The sequence below is a fragment of the Myotis daubentonii genome, chromosome 15 (assembly GCF_963259705.1).
Source record: "Myotis daubentonii chromosome 15, mMyoDau2.1, whole genome shotgun sequence".
Lineage (NCBI taxonomy): Eukaryota > Metazoa > Chordata > Mammalia > Chiroptera > Vespertilionidae > Myotis > Myotis daubentonii.
Genome location: NC_081854.1, coordinates 25127261 through 25144214, shown reverse-complemented (window position 1 = coordinate 25144214; position 16954 = coordinate 25127261). Strand labels below are relative to the sequence as shown.

General features: G+C 42.3%; 1 long non-coding RNA gene across 1 annotated transcript in view; it reads right to left on the bottom strand.

Annotated features, from left to right (window-relative positions):
• Positions 1-3625: 3625 nt before the first annotated feature.
• Positions 3626-16954, bottom strand: part of LOC132217033 (uncharacterized) — a 238102-nt gene continuing 224773 nt past the window's right edge. The window contains exon 2 of the long non-coding RNA XR_009448837.1: positions 3626-3764. This is a non-coding gene — a long non-coding RNA (uncharacterized LOC132217033). The remainder of the gene's footprint in view (positions 3765-16954) is intronic.

Below are 16954 nucleotides of genomic sequence, written 5' to 3'. Positions count from 1 at the left end.
TGTGTGCCTTGACTGGGAATCGAACCATGACCTCCTGGTTCATAGGTTGACGTAAAACCACTGGGCAACACCAGCCGGGCTAATAAGTGTTGTTGTTGTTTTTTTTTAAATAAGCACATTAAAAACCTTAGAACCCCCAAAACAGCAAAACAATAGAAATAGTTCAGCTAATAATTCTATAATGTAAATAAATTTAATGCTGAAAAACAGTGGAGTTAAATGGAATACTAAAAATGCAAATTAGTCCAAAAAGAAGGGAATACAAAACAAAAGAGCAGATCACAAGATGATAGATTAAAACCTAATAGTTATATTCAATTTAAATGGTCAATATTGGGTTCAACAAACTTTTTCTGAAAAGGGTCAGATAGTAAATATATTAGACTCTGTGGGTCACATACAGTCCCTATCACATACTCTATTTTGTTTTATTTATAAACCTTCAGAAATGGAAAGTCATCTTAGCTTGAAGGCCATACAAAACTAGGCTGTGGGCTGAATTTGGCCTGCATCCTATAGTTGGCCAACCCTTGGTCTAGAGAGACTCTAGAGACTTGAAGGCTGAGATGATCTGATTGGATTTTAAAAAAGGAGGGGCTATACTATATAGACAAAATTAAAATAGCTTAAAATACAAGGAAGGAAAAAAGATATGTCATGAAACAATTGAAAAAGAAAGCAGAAGGAGTTACATTAAAAAAGGAAAAATTATATTGCCAAAAGGAACATTTCATGATAAAGGGATCTATTAATCAAGAGGATATAACAATCCTAAATATGCATGCACCTAATAAAGCTTTAAAACACACAAAGCAAAAACTGAGACAATTGTCACAAATCCACAATTGTATTTGGTGGTTTCAGCAGTCCTCTCTCAATACTTGTTAGGCCAAGTGACAAAAAAACAAAACAGTAAAGATATAGAAAGAGTTGATCAGCACTACAAACAAGTTGACCTAACTGACACTACTCCAAAACAGTATAATACCCATTTTTTCCCAAGTGCATAGGGAGTATTCACCAAGACAGTCCACGTTTTGGGCAATAAAACAAATCGAGTAGGACTGAAATTACAGAGATGTTCTCTGACCACAAAATAAATTAAAACTGAATCATCAGAAAGATCTGAAAAGTCCTCAAAAATTTGGAAATTAAAAAACACTCTTCTAAATAACACATGGGTAAAACCCATAGGAATTTTAAGCTAGAATAAAAGAAGATAAGATTAAATCTAAATTATGCAGAAGAAAAGAAAGAACAAATAAGACCAGTAATCAATGAAATACCAAGGGCGAACTGAGAGAAAATCAATAGAACTAAAAGCTGGTTCTTTGAAAAGATCGTTAAAATTGTTAAAATATTAGTATATTGACCAAGAGAAGAAGAAATAAATTATCAATATCAAGAATTCAAAAGGGAGCATCATTATAGATCTGTCATTAAAAGAAAAATAAGGGAACCCTGGCTGGTTTGGCTCAGGGGATAGAGTGTCAGCCCACAGACAGAAGGGTTGCAGGTTTGATCCCCACCCCGGTTGGGGTGCATGTGGGAAGTAACCAATTGATGTCTCTCTCATGTTGATGTTTCTCTCTCTCTCTCTCTCTCTCTCTCTCTCTCTCTCTCTCTCTCTCTCTCTTTCCCTCCCTCCCTCCCTCCTCCCCCTCAATCACCTCCCTCCCTTCTACTCTGTCTGAAAATCAATGGAAAAAATATCCTTGGATGAGGAATTAAAATAAAAGGCAGGGCAGGGGGGGGGGGGAAGGGAATACTATGAACAACTTTATTCCAATAGATATGGTATCTAAGTTGAGATAAATAGATTCCTTGAAAAACACAATTTAATACATTGATTTAAGAAGAAATGCCCGCTCCAAAAAAGCTCTATATTAAGGAAATTGAAAGTTCTCCATGGAGAAAACTCCAAACTCAGATGGCATATAAGTTTTCTACTGCTGCTGAAACAAATCACCACAAATATCATAGCTTAAAACAGCAAAGGTATTATCTTACAGTTCTATAGAAGTCCAACAAGGGTTTTTCTAGACTAAATCAAGGTACCTTTCTGGAAGCTCTAGTTTATAGAGGCCAGTTAACATTTCTTGGCTGGTGGTCCCCTTCCTCCAAATTCAGCAATGTTGATTTCTCTAATAGAAGTATTCGTATTCCATACTTACATCTCTCTCTGACCCTGACTCTTCAGATAATCCAAGATAATCTCCCCATCTCAAAGCTATTAATCATATCTGCAAAATCTCTTTTGCCACTTACGGTAATATATGAACAGGTTCCAGGATTAGCATGTAGATATCTTATAATGGGAGGTGGGGTGGCTCATTATTCTCTCTTCCACAGATGACTTCACTGGTGAATTGAGGAGGGGGTTGCCTTTCATGACTTATTATATAAATTATGGTGTAATAAAGACATGTTCATGTAAAGAGCAATTGAAAATAGTATATATGTGGATAAATTAAATATAATTAAATATATTTGCAAAGAATCAAATAAAGTATTTTTCCAACATTCTTTTTAATTTTCTTTGTTTCTGTTGATTTTCCCCTTTTAATTTTTTTTTTTTTTTTTTTGGTGATCTCTCTTTTCTTTCCTGATTCGAGAGCTGATGGTTTGTCCTATTGATTTATCATATTAGTTATAATTTTTGCCTGTTTTCCAATGTATATAATTTTTATCTTTGGAAAGGCCTTCTATATTTCCTTCTAGTCCCTTTTACATTTTTTTCATTAATTTTTGTGCAAAGCATTTAAAGCTATGACCTTTCCCTTAGAGATATGCTTTAACTAAGTCCTATGTGTGCCAATATGTAATGCTATTGCTGATTAATATAAATTCTTCATTTTTAGGTTATATTTCTTCTTTGATCCAGGAATGATTAAGACAGATTTTACCAACTGCTGCTAAAAGTAATTTTATTTTTCTGATTTTGCTAGTAAATTCCACTGGCCCATGACACTTGAAAATAATGGATATTCACTATTATTAGCATACAGAATTTAATCTACATTAATAAGGGAAATTTCAGGGAGTATGTGATTTAGGACTTCTATATTCTCACTAAATTGTGTCCATTTGGTCTGACTTTGAGTGAATTAATGTCTCCTAATGCTGGCAAGTATCTATTTCTTCTTCTGAGTGTCCTTCCATTTACTTTTGGAAAGTTGTTGCTGTAATATTTGATACATGTGCATTCATAACTATTATATCTTCATTTTTAAATTTAAATCTTAGAATTATATAGTGCCCCTTCTTTGCCTTGTTTAATGGTGTGATGTGGCCTGAATTTTAGTCTGCTTTTTTTAGTTTCTATTTGCCTGATATAATTTATCCATCCTTTTAAGTAACATTTCTAAATTACAGAATCACTTAAATGTCAGATATAGAGTTGAGTTTTATTTGTGATTAATTCTAAAAGCCTTTTTCTTTTAATAGGTGAGCTAAAGCTCATATACACTTACTCATAAGGCACATATTTGCTCATTGGTCTTAAGTTTACCATATAATTATACATACATACATACATACACACACACACACACACACACACACACGGTGTACTGGTTAATAATGCGGATTTTGTAATCAAAGAAAACACGATAATTTCAAGAGAAACATCAAAAGTGCTTTATTCAAAGTAATGTCCATCGCTAGCTACACATTTCCCCATCTCTCAGGTAATTTATGGATACTGTTCCAATAGAACTTTTCTTGATTTGAGGCAAACCATTCAGAGACCCAATTTTCCACTTCTTTGTATGTTTTGAAGTGCTGCTCAGAAAGTGCGTGTGCCATCGATCGGAACAGTGGTAATCGGAAGGAGCAAGGTCTGGTGAATACGGCGGGTGGGTTAATACTTCCCAGGCAAGATATTTTAACGTGTCTTTAACTGGTTTTGAAGTGTGTGATGGTGTGTCATCATGAAGCAAAATTACTTTGCCGTGTCTTCTGGCACATTCTGGTTATTTCACGATCAAAGCATGGTTCGAATTGGTTATTTGTTGTCTGTAGCAATCAGTATTAATGGTTTCACCTGGTTTTAGAAGCTCATAATACACCACACCTTCCTGATACCACCAAACACAGAGCATTGTCTTCTTCCTAAAGCGATTTGGCCTTACAGTCAATGTTGATGGTTGACCTGGATCAACCCATGACTTTGTGCATTTGGGATTCTCAAAATAAATTCACTTTTCATTGCCAGTCACAATTCGATGCAAAAAAGACTTTCTTTCATGCCGTTGAAGCAACATTTTACTGATGACTTTTTGGTTGTCCATTTGTCTTTCATTCAGTTGATGTGGCACCCATTTTCCTTCCTTTAAAATCTTTCCCATTGCTTGTAAATGATCGGAAATTGTTTGCTGAGCAACGTTCAATCTTTCTGCAAGTTGTTTTTGAGTTTGACATGCATCTTCATCCAATAATGCTTGTAACTGTTGGTCTTCAAACTTTTTCAGTTGACCTGGATGTTCTTTGTCTTTCACATCGAAATCATCACTTTTAAAGTGTTTAAACCAGCACTCACAAGTATCTTGAGATGTAGCATGTTCACCATAAGCTTCCTGAAGTATTCAGCAGCACTTTTCTTCAAAATAAAGTAATGAATTATAACTTCCTGTAAATGCTCTTTTTTTTGGCCCAAAATTCAACATTTTTAAGTGTAAAAATATCTATGATATTAACACCTTCAGCAAATTTGACATATGAAGTTTTGAAGCTTGTTGTCAATACAACAAAATAGCATACATATTAAATTGCATGTATATCAACATATGTGTAACTCCATCCAATGAAAAAAATCTGCATTATTAACCGGTACACCTAGTGTGTGTGTGTGTGTGTGTGTGTGTGTGCATACACACACACACACACACTAATGACCCAGTGCACGAAATTCGTGCACATTAAAAGGGAATTAATTAGAGGAAATATTTTAATATTTCTATTTGCCCTTTCTCTATAATAGAAGTGTCAGAAATGAAAGAAATTTAGTAAAATATATATGAAAATCTTCCTCCTGTCAGAGTCTGGGGCACGCACAGGAACCAGAGTCAATTCCCCACCCACCACATGTGCCTTGAAATTGCGTGAGACCCAAGCCCAGCCGGCACCACCCCTGTTGGACTAGATCCAGACCCTGCTGGCCCCACCCCTATCAAGCCCCACCAGGTGGGGGTCGCGGCCTCAGGTCACCTGGCCCAGCACCGGGTGAAGGGCGCAGCCTGAGGTACCCCGGCCCAGGCCGGGTGGAGCGCCTTGAGGTCCCCTGGCCCAGGCCATGGGGCACGGCTTGAGGTCCCCTGTCAAGCACCGCCAGGCAGGAAGTGCAGCCTCATGTCCCCTGACCCGGGGCGGGGTGCGCAGCCTGAGGTTCCCCAGCCTGGGCCGGGGCAGGGGTCACGCCTTGAGGTTCCCCATCAAGCCCTGCTGGGCAGGGGGCATGGCCTGAGGTCCCCTGTCAAGCCCCACTGGGCGGGGGGTGCAGCCTCAGGTCCCCCGACCCGGGGCGGGGTGCGCAGCCTGAGGTTCCCCAGCCTGGGCCGGGGCAGGGGTCATGCCTTGAGGTTCCCCATCAAGCCCTGCTGGGCAGGGGGCATGGCCTGAGGTCCCCTGTCAAGCCCCACTGGGCGGGGGGTGCGGCCTCAGGTCCTCCGGCCTGGTGCCGGGGTGGGTGGAACGGCCTGAGGTCCCCAGGCCCAGCATCAGGGTGGGGGTGCTCCCTGAGGTCCCCTATCAAGCCCCGATGGGCAGGGGGCATGGCCTGAGGTCCCCTGTCAAGCCCCACCGGGTGGAGGGTGTGGCCTCAGGTCCTACGGTCCAGCACCGGGGTGTGGGGCACAGCCTCAGGTTCCCTGGCCCGGTGCCAAGGAAGGTGGTACAGCCTGAGGTCCCCCAGCCCGGCCCTGGGGCGGGGTTGCAGCCTGAGGTCCTCCATCAAGCCCTGCCGGGTGGGGGGCGTGGCCTGAGGTGGCCCAGAACCACGCAGCCTCAGGTCCCTGCTGACTGCTCATTAAGGCTCGTTACAGGAACTCGGCCTCAGCTGTAGGTGCAGCCATCTTGTGTTACGGAATACCTGCCTCCACTGTGGGCGCAGCCATCTTGACCATTATGGTGTGATAGTCAATTTGCATATTCATGCTTTATTAGATAAGATATACATATATGTATATACGGATAAATATTAGGTATATATACTAGAGGCCCAGTGCACGAAATTCGAGCACTGGGGGGGGGTTGTTCCTCATTCCAGCCTTCGCTCTCTCACAGTCTAGGACCCCTTGCTTATTACTGCCTGCCTCCTCACTGCTCCTACTGCTCGGCTTGCTGCTCCTTAGTGCTGTTGTGGAGGCAGGAGAGGCTTCCACCACTGCTGATGTGCTCACCAGCCATGAGCCTGGCTTCTGACTGAGCAGCGCTCCCCCTGTGGGAGTGCACTGATCACCAGGGGGCAGCTCCTGTGTTAAGCATCTGTTCCTTGGTGGTCAGTGCACTTCATAGCAACCAGTCGTTCCACTGCTTGTTCTGCTGTTTGGTCAATTTGCATATTAGGCTTTATTATACAGGCTGTGTGTGTGTGTGTGTGTGTGTGTGTATCAGTGTTTCTTGTGTTGTCTTGCACTATATAATTACATATTTATTTTGTCTCTCTCACTACAAGTTAAGTTATACAAGACATGATTTGTATGTGTCTCATTTCCCCCCCACTAGGATTTAGTTCTAGTTACTTAGATGAGTGCCTGTCATATTGAAATGTCCATACTATGTAAAGCAATGGATAGATTCAACACAATTCCTATTAAAATACCAATGGCATATTTCACAGATCTAGAACAAATATTCCAAAAATTTATATAAAAACAAAAAAGACCTCGATAGCCTCAGCAATCTTGAAAAAGAACAAACTTGGAGGTATCACAATACTTGATATCAGATTACACTATAAGGTCACTGTAATCAAAACAGCCTAGTACTGGCATAAGAATAGGCAGCTAGATCAATGGAACAAAATGGAGAGCCCAGAAATAAACCCACACCTTTGTGGTCAATTAATATTTGACAAAGATGGAAAGAGCACACAATGGAGTAAAGACAGTCTCTTCAATAAATAGTGTTGGTAATGTTAGACAGGTACATGCAAAAAATGAAACTAGACCACCAACTTACACCATACACAAAAAATAAACTCAACATGGATAGAGGACTTAAATGTAAGTCACAAAACTGTAAAAAATCCTAAAAGAAAACTTGCCAGTAACTTCTCAAACATCTCTCACAGCAATATTTTTGCCAATGTATCTCATATGGCAAGAAAAACAAAGGAAAAAATAAATAAATGGGATTACATTAAAGTAAAAAGCTTTTGTACAGCAAAAGAAACCATGAAGCAAAATGAAAAGGGAAACCACTGTATGGAAGAATATATTTGTCAGTGATACATCTGATGAAGGATTAATTTCCTGAAGATGTAAAGAACTTATAGAAATCAACACCAGAGAGACAAACAATGCAATTTAAAAATAGACAAAGGAGAGAACCAAGATGGCGGCATAGGTTAACGCCGGAGTTTGCTGCTTTGAACAACTACTTCAAAAGTGAAACCAAAAAACGTAGGGGACATCGCCCAGAACCACAGGAACGCTGGCTGAGTGGAAGTCCTACAACTAGGAGGAAAGAGAAACGCATACGGACACTCAGAGGAGGCGCAGTGCTGAAGTCAAATTCTGAGGTGCGGAGTGCGCGGAGCGGGCTGGCGGCGGAGGGCGCGGTTGTTGTTTTCAATCGGGAGGGAGTCGCAGACTCTGAGCACCAGATCCGGGCGAGTCTTTAGGGACCCAGACTCAAACGGGAGAAGCGGGACTGTCTGGCTTCGGTCAGAGCGAGTGCAGCTTTCTCTCCGAGCTTTGCAGCGGGTGCTGGGACTCAGAGAGGCAGAGCCCCTTGGGACAGGACTGAGAGCCGCCATAACTGCTCTCTCCGGCACACCCTGTTGATCCTGTGCGACCCGCCCCGCCCAAGCCCAGCACAGAACCATTTGCCGGATAGCCTCAGGCAAAGGCTAGATTAGCACCTCCCTAGAGGACAGAAGTTCTCTCACTGCTGACACAGCTGATTCTCATAGCCACTTGGCCTGGAGGTCAAACCCTCCCTGGAATTAGCTACAACAATCAAGATTTATCTATAAGACTGCGAACAAAGGCCACTAGGGGGTGCACCAAGGAAGCATAACAAAATGCGGAGACAAAGAAACAGGACAAAATTGTCAATGGAAGAAATAGAGTTCAGAACCACACTTTTAAGGTCTCTCAAGAACTGTTTAGAAGCTGCCGATAAACTTAATGAGATCTACACAAAAACTAATAAGACCCTCGATCTTATATTGGGGAACCAACTAGAAATTAAGCACACACGGACTGAAATAACGAATATTATACAGACGCCCGACAGCAGACCAGAGGAGCGCAAGAATCAAGTCAATGATTTGAAATGCCAGGAAGCAAAAAACATCCAACCGGAAAAGCAAAATGAAAAAAGAATCCAAAAATGCGAGGATAGTGTAAGGAGCCTCTGGGACAGCTTCAAGCATACCAACATCAGAATTATAGGGGTGCCAGAAGATGAGAGAGAGCAAGATATTGAAAACCTATTTGAAGAAATAATGACAGAAAACTTCCCCCACCTGGTGAAAGAAATGGACTTACAGGTCCAAGAAGCGCGGAGAACCCCAAACAAAAGGAATCCAAAGAGGACCACACCAAGACACATCATAATTAAAATGCCAAGAGCAAAAGATAAAGAGAGAATCTTAAAAACAGCAAGAGAAAGAAACTCAGTTACCTACAAGGGAATACCCATACGACTGTCAGCTGATTTCTCAACAGAAACTTTGCAGGCCAGAAGGGAGTGGCAAGAAATATTCAAAGTGATGAATACCAAGAACCTACAACCAAGATTACTTTATCCAGCAAAGCTATCATTCAGAATTGAAGGTCAGATAAAGAGCTTCACAGATAAGGAAAAGCTAAAGGAGTTCATCACCACCAAACCAGGATTATATGAAATGCTGAAAGGTATCCTTTAAGAAGAGGAAGAGGAAGAAAAAGGTAAAGATACAAATTATGAACAACAAATATGCATCTATCAACAAGTGAATCTAAGAATCAAGTGAATAAATAATCTGATGAACAGAATGAACTGTTGATTATAATAGAATCAGGGACATAGAAAGGGAATGGACTGACTATTCTTGGGGGGGAAAGGGGTGTGGGAGATGCGGGAAGAGACTGGACAAAAATCGTGCACCTATGGATGAGGACAGTGGGTGGGGAGTGAGGGCGGAGGGTGGGGCGGGAACTGGGAGGAGGGGAGTTATGGGGGGGGGGGAAGGAACAAATGTAATAATCTGAACAATAAAGATTTAATTAAAAAAAAATAGACAAAGGACCTTAATAGACACTTCTCCAAAGAGGACATAACATGGCCAACAGATGTATGAAAAAATGTTCAATGTCACTAATCATCAGAGTGATGCAATTTAAAACCACAATGAGATACCACCTCACACCTGTTAAACTGGCTATCGTCAATAAATCAACAAGTGCTGGTGAGGATGTGAATAAAAGGGAGCCCTTGTGCACTGTTGGTAGGAATGCAGACTGGTGCAGCCACTGTAGAAAACAGCATGGAGTTTCTTAAAAAAATTAAAAATGGAACTGCCTTTTGACCCAGTTATCCCACTACTGGGAATATATCCTAAGAATCCAGAAACATTAATTCAAAAGAATATATGCACTCCTATGTCCATAGTAGCATTTTTTACAATAGCCAAGATCTGGAAATAGCCCAAGTGCCCATCAGTAAATGAGTGGATAAGAAAGCTGTGGTACATTTACACACTGGAATACTAAGTGGCTATAAAAAATAAGGAAATCTTACCTTTTGCAACAGCATGGATGGATCTGGAGATTATTATTCTAAATGAAATAAACCAGTCAGAGAAAGACAAATACCATATGATCTCACTTATATGTGGAAGCTAATGGACAAAATAAACTGACAAAATAGAACCAGAGGCATGGATACATGGAATAGACTGACAGCTGTCAGAGGGGAGCCAGCATAGGTGATTGATGAAAGAAGGTGAACAGAGTAGCCAAAGAATATATATCCATAACACATAGACACAGAGAACAGTGTAGTGTTGGCCAGAGGGAAGGGGGGCGGGCAGAATTGGAGACTGGGTGGAGATGGGCAAAGGTGAGGAATGGAGACATCTGTAATAGTGTCAACAAGAAAAAGAAAGTTAAAAATTTAAGATAAAAATTTTTTAAATTCATCTTATCAAACAAAAGTTTTGACAAGAGAAACACTAATATTTCCCTCAAAAATACTATTTCTCTTCTCCCCTTGTTTCTGGTAGAAGACTGAACATATGTGAAATAAAGAATGATTCAAAATGAGTATATAAACACTGGTTAGAGATGAGAGGAACAAAAAAGGAAGAACCTGAAGTTTTGGTATCATCACTTAGTCACTCATTTGGCATCATTATATAATTTAAATCATATAATAACTTTCTTAGTTATTATATGATTTCAATTAGGTAACAATATCATGATAAATAATGCAGGTATTCATATGACCTATATAAAAAAGTGACTTCAATCAGGGACCAGAAAACACCAACTTACATGGGTCATGCCTTTTTAGAAATCAACATATTTATTCTCTTCTTGGTTACACTTTAGAAGAAACTTTAGAAGAAACTCAGAGTCCAAAGAAAATGTTGGATGAGAGGGGTTGAAAAACAAAGACATGAGGTAATCTTGACTCTGAGCTCCCAAAGTGCTACTTTAGAATATTTTTCTTATCCTTTCATGTCTCCTACTCCCTGGTCTCAATCACACATACATGAAAGATTAGAGGAAAGTTGGACAAATTGTGACCTTACTCAAAACAAGGAGGAAATCCAACTATAGCAGGATGGAGTCAAGATAGACGGGAGGAAGAGAAAACAAAGATGGCAGCATAGGTAAACACTGGAGTTTGCTGCCTCGCACAACCACTTCAAAAATACAATTAGAGAAAACCAAGATGGCGGCATAGGTTAACGCCGGAGATTGCTGCCTCGAACAACCACTTCAGAGATATAACTAAAGGACAGAACAGACATCATCCAGAACCACAGGAAGGCTGGCTGAGTGGAAATTCTACAACTAGGAGGAAAGAGAATATCATACCCAGACTCAGAGGAGGCGCAGTGCTGAAGTGAAATACTCAGGTGCGGAGTGCGGGCCTGGAGTGGGCTGGCGGCGGAGGGTGCGGTTGTTGTTTTCAATCAGGAGGGAGTTTCAGACTCTGAGCTCCAGATCCGGGCGAGTCTCTGGGGACCCAGACTCAAACGGGAGAAGCGGGGCTGTCTGGCTTCGGTCGGAACTCGAAGGCAGCTTTCTCTCCAAGGTTTGCAGCAGTTGCTGGGACTCTGAGAGGCAGAGCCCCTAGGGACAGAACTGAGAGCAGCTATAACTGCTTGCTCCGCCTGCCCTGTAGATCCCCGGGGACCCGCCCCGCCCAAGCCCTGCGCAGAGCCATTTGCCGGATAGCCTCAGGCAAAGGCTAGATTAGCACCGCCCTAGAGATCCAGCACATAAGCTCTCCCACTGAAGACACAGCTGACTCTCATAGCCAGTTAGCCTGGAGGTCAAATCACCCCTGGTATTGCCGACAACAATCAAGGCTTAACTACAACAAGACTGCGCACAAAGACCACTAGGGGGTGCACCAAGAAAAGATAAAAAAAATGCGGAGACAAAGAAACAGGACGCAAATGTCAGAAATGGAAGATATAGAGCTCAAAACCACACTTTTAAGGTCTCTCAAGAACTGTCTAGAAGCTGCCGATAAACTTAGTAAGGCCCTCGAAAAGACTGGTGAGACCGCTGATAAATGTAGTGAGATCTTCAAGAAATCTAATGAGACCCTTGATGTTGTGATAAAGAACCAACTAGAAATTAAGCATACACTGACTGAAATAAAGAATATTATACAGACACCCAACAGCAGACCAGAGGAGCGCAAGAATCAAGTCAAAGATTCAAAATGCGAAGAAGCAAAAAACACCCAACCGGAAAAGCAAAATGAAAAAAGAATCCAAAAATACGAAGATAGTGTAAGGAGCCTCTGGGACAGCTTCAAGCGTACCAACATCAGAATTATAGGGGTGCCAGAAGATGAGAGAGAGCAAGATATTGAAAACCTATTTGAAGAAATAATGACAGAAAACTTCCCCCACCTGGTGAAAGAAATAGACTTACAGGTCCAGGAAGCACAGAGAGCCCCAAACAAAAGGAATCCAAAGAGGACCACACCAAGACACATCATAATTAAAATGCCAAGAGCAAAAGACAAAGAGAGAATCTTAAAAGCATCAAGAGAAAGAAACCCAGTTACCTACAAGGGAATGCCCATACGACTGTCAGCTGATTTCTCAACAGAAACTTTGCAGGCCAGAAGGGAATGGCAAGAAATATTCAAAGTGATGAATACCAAGAACCTACAACCAAGATTACTTTATCCAGCAAAGCTATCATTCAGAACGGAAGGTCAGATAAAGAGCTTCACAGATAAGAAAAAGCTAAAGGAGTTCATCACCACCAAACCAGGATTATATGAAATGCTGAAAGGTATCCTTTAAGAAGAGGAAGAAGAAGAAAAAGGTAAAGATACAAATTATGAACAACAAATATGCATCTATCAACAAGTGAATCTAAGAATCAAGTGAATAAATAATCTGGTGATCATAATAGAATCAGGGACATAGAAAGGGAATGGACTGACTATTCTTGGGGGGGAACGGGGTGTGGGAGATGCGGAAAGGGACTGGACAAAAATCGTGCACCTATGGAAGAGGAAAGTGGGTGGGGAGTGAGGGCGGAGGGTGGGGCGGGAACTGGGAGGAGGGGAGTTATGAGGGAAAAAAAGAGGAACAAATGTAATAATCTGAACAATAAAGATTTAATTTAAAAAAAATACAATTAAAAGACGGAACAGACATTATCCAGAACCACAGGAAGGCTGGCTGAGTGGAAATTCTACAACTAGAAGGAAAGAGAAAAACATACTGAGACTCAGAGGAGGTGCGGTGCGGAAGTAAAATACAAAGGTGTGGAGGTGCATGTGGAGAGGGCTGGCTGCTGAGGGCGCAGTTGTCTTTTTCAATTGGGAGGGAATCTCAGGTTCTGAGCTCCAGTTTCAGGTGAGTCTCTGGGGACCCAGACTCATACGAGAGAAACGGGACTGTGTGGCATCGGTCAGAACTCCAGGGCAGCTTTCTCTCGGAGGCGCTCACAGTGATTGCTGGGGCCTCTGAGAACAGGACTGAGAGCAGCCATACTGCTCGCTCCGCCCGCACTTTTGATCCCGTGGGACCATGCCCTGCCCAAGCCGTGCACTGAGGCTTTTGCATATGAAAGGCCCAGCCCTTTGTAATCTGAAAATTGCTTAACAAACTGCAGCTGCCCCAAGGCCCAGGACAACTTGCATTGCTTTACAGCTGGCTTCTGCTGGGGAGCCTCAGGCAGAGACTAGATTAGCATCTCCTTAGATCCAAGAGCCAGTGTAACCCAGTGGTCAGAGTGGGACCATCCAATTACAACTCCTCAGATCCATAAGGGACACACTCAGGGGGCAGACTTAGTGAGCACCAAAGCCCCACTGAAGCAAGTCTTGCCCCAGAAGGGTGTCTTCAGCACAGAAGTTCTCCCACCATAGACACAGCTGATTCTCACAGCCAATTGGCCTGGAGGTCAATTCCTCCCAATTGATACCTACAACAATCAGGGCTTAATTACAACAAGACTGTGCACACAGCCCACAAAGGGGTGCACCAAGAGTGTCTACTTCAGGTAATTGGGGAGGCTGAGCCACTGGGCCCTATAGGAAACCTAGTACAGAAAGCCACTCTATCGACACAGCGAAGCATAAAAAATGCTGAGACAAAGGAACAGGACACAAATGACAGAAATGGAGGAAAGCAAACTACAGGATATAGAGTTCAAAACGACACTTTTAAGGTTTTTCAAGAATTTTCTAGAAACCGCCGATAAACTTAATGAGACCCTCAAGAAATATAGTGAGACCCTTGATGTTGTGATAAAGGACCAACTAGAAATTAAGCATACACTGACTGAAATAAAGAATATTATACAGACTCCCAACAGCAGACCAGAGGAGCGCAAGAATCCAGTCAAAGATTTGAAATATGAAGAAGCAAAAAACACCCAACCGGAAAAGCAAAATGAAAAAAGAATCCAAAAATACGAAGATAGTGTAAGGAGCCTGTGCGACAGCTTCAAGTGTACCAACATCAGAATTATAGGGGTGCCAGAAGAAGAGAAGGAGCAAGATATTGTGAACCTATTTGAAGAAATAATGACAGAAAACTTCCCCTACCTGGTGAGAGAAATAGACTTACAAGTCCAGGAAGCACAGAGAACCCGAAACAAAAGGAATCCAAAGAGGACCACACCAAGACACATCATAATTAAAATGCCAAGAGCAAAAGATAAAGAGAGAATCTTAAAAGCAGCAAGAGAAAGACAGCCAGTTACCTACAAGGGAATACCCATACGACTGTCAGCTGGTTTCTCAACAGAAACTTTGCAGGCCAGAAGGGAGTGGCAAGAAATATTCAAAGTGATGAATACCAAGAACCTACAACCAAGATTACTTTATCCAGCAAAGCTATCATTCAGAACGGAAGGTCAGATAAAGAGCTTCACAGATAAGAAAAAGCTAAAGGAGTTCATCACCACCAAACCAGTATTATATGAAATGCTGAAAGGTATCCTTTAAGAAGAGGAAGAAGAAGAAAAAGGTAAAGATACAAATTATGAACAACAAATACACATCTATCAACAAGTGAATCTAAAATTCAAGTGAATAAATAATCTGATGAACAGAATGAACTGGTGATTATAATAGAATCAAGGACATAGAACAGGAGTGGACTGACTATTCTTGGGGAGGAAAGGGGTGTGGGGGATGTGGGAAAAGACTGGACAAAAATCGTACACCTATGGATGAGGACAGTGGGTGGAGAGTGAGGGCAGAGAGTGGGGTGGGAACTGGGTGGAGGGGAGTTATGGGGGAAAAAAGAGGAACAAATGTAATAATCTGAACAATAAAGATTTAATTAAAAAAAGAACGAAAGACTGGAGGAGAACCAAGATGGTGGTGAAAGTAAATTAGGTACTCACCGCCTCCCACAACCACATCAAAACTACAACTAAAATACAGATCAACCATCATTCAAACTAGAGAAGAAGAAAGCACATTGAGATAGGTAGGAGATGTGGAATGAGCTGGTCCAACACCCACATGTGGCTTAATTGGGAGAGATATTGTGCCTGTAGAGGCCTCCCTCCCATGAGGAACAAGGGATCCAAGCCCCACACCAGACACCCAGCCTAGGGTCCAGAGCTGGCAAGAGAAGTCCCTGTAACTTCAGGCTGTAAAAACCAGCCAGATTGTGGCTGAATGACATAGAGGCTGTTGGAGTCCCAGGTGTCCCTCTTAAAGGGATGGTGCATGAACTTACATGGTTCAGTTTCTTCTAAGCTCCAGTGCCACTGGGCTGGCAGCTTTAGGGGATCCAGAGACATACGGGAAAGAAGTGGATGGTCTGGCATCAGGCCAGGAAGTCAGGGTTGGCTTTCTCATAGACAGGGGTGCTCATAGGGGTCATTGTTCCTGTTCTGGAACCTCTCCCATCACAGGGCTGACTGGCAGCCTTTTCTGAGTTTCCATCAGCATGGCCCACACTGTTTGCTCCATCCTGGTGATTTCTGGAGACCCCGCCCCATCCAACTTGCAGCCCTACCCAAGTTGCTTGCAGCAGCTTTTAGATACGAATGGCCTGTTCAGGCTTTGACTTCAGACTCTCCTGAAATCTCTCAAACCTTCACCAGCTGGAGTCAGTGTACCTTCAATAAGAGGCCCAAGACCCAGCACTAACATCAGTCTGCCTTGCTACAGAGCTGGGCATCACCTGGGCACTTCCAAGCCCAATACAAGTAGCAACCATCTGCAGATCTCTCTGTAGCTCCTGTCAGGTGGCCCCAGGCAGTGGCTGACATTGCACATCCCGGGACGTGCCAGAACCATTGCACCCAGTGGACAGCTTCAGACCATACCAGATTACAACTCTACATATCCACAAGTGACACACTCAAGGCACACTCTCAGTGAGTACCAAAGCCCCACTGAAGCAAGTTGTGCTCCATAGGGGTGTCTCCTGCACAGCAGCTCTTACATTGTAGACACAGCTGGTCCTCACAGCCAATTGGCCTGAAGGTCAGTTCCTCTCAGTGACACCAAGAACAATCAAGGCTCAACTACTACAAGACTGTGCACACAGCCCACTCAGGGGTACACCTAGAGAGCCCAGCTCAGGTGACTGGGTAGGCTGAACCACTAGGCCCTACAGGACACCTACTACACAAGGCCACTCTACCAATTCAAGGAGACATAGCAGCTCTACCTAATACATAGAAACAAACACAGGGAAGCAGCCAAAATGTGGAGACCAAGAAATATGTCACAAATGAAAGAAATAGAAGCAAGCAAACTACTGGATACAGAGTTTAAAACCATGGTTATAAGGTTGCTCAAGGATCTTAATGAGAGCTTCAAGGGAATTAATGAGAGCTTCAAGGGACTTAGTGAGAATTTCAAGGAAATTAGAGCATCAACAACATAAAAAAGGACCAGTCAGAAATAAAGCATACACTAACTGAAATAAAGAATAATTTACAGGGATTCAACAGTGGAGTAGAGGAATCTAAGAATCAAATCAACAGTTGAAAAATGGGGAAGCAAAAAATACCCAGTCAGAAGAGCAAAAAGAAAAAAGAATCCAAAAATAAGAAGATATTGTAAGGAG